The sequence below is a fragment of the Lagenorhynchus albirostris genome, chromosome 15 (genome assembly GCF_949774975.1).
Source record: "Lagenorhynchus albirostris chromosome 15, mLagAlb1.1, whole genome shotgun sequence".
Lineage (NCBI taxonomy): Eukaryota > Metazoa > Chordata > Mammalia > Artiodactyla > Delphinidae > Lagenorhynchus > Lagenorhynchus albirostris.
This window is the reverse complement of record NC_083109.1, coordinates 50,792,392-50,792,750: the sequence shown is the minus strand read 5'-3', so window position 1 is coordinate 50,792,750 and position 359 is coordinate 50,792,392.

The following is a 359-nucleotide window of genomic DNA, read 5'->3' as shown; positions in this document are numbered from 1 at the left end:
CTCCCCATCTGCCCCCAAGAAGTGATATCTGAGGGCTGCTTCCCCAGGCCCCCTGCCACCCGTGCCCCAGGGACCATTCCACATTCTCTACTGAGCACCCCACCTCTCCCATTGGGAAGAACAGCACACCATGCCACCATCCTGCTTTCCAGAACCTCCCCCTCCTGGCCTTCCTTGAAGCCGTGCAGGGAAAACTCCTGGGACTCTGTTTCACACTCACCTTTCTGCTCTTCAGCTCAACCCTTCAGGCCCGCAGCACGGAGGGCGGGGCGGGCACTTAGCTCTCACTGGGCCAAGCATGGCCACTCACACATCGCAAGTTACCTGACAAACTCTCCCCAAACGTATCTTCACCAGAG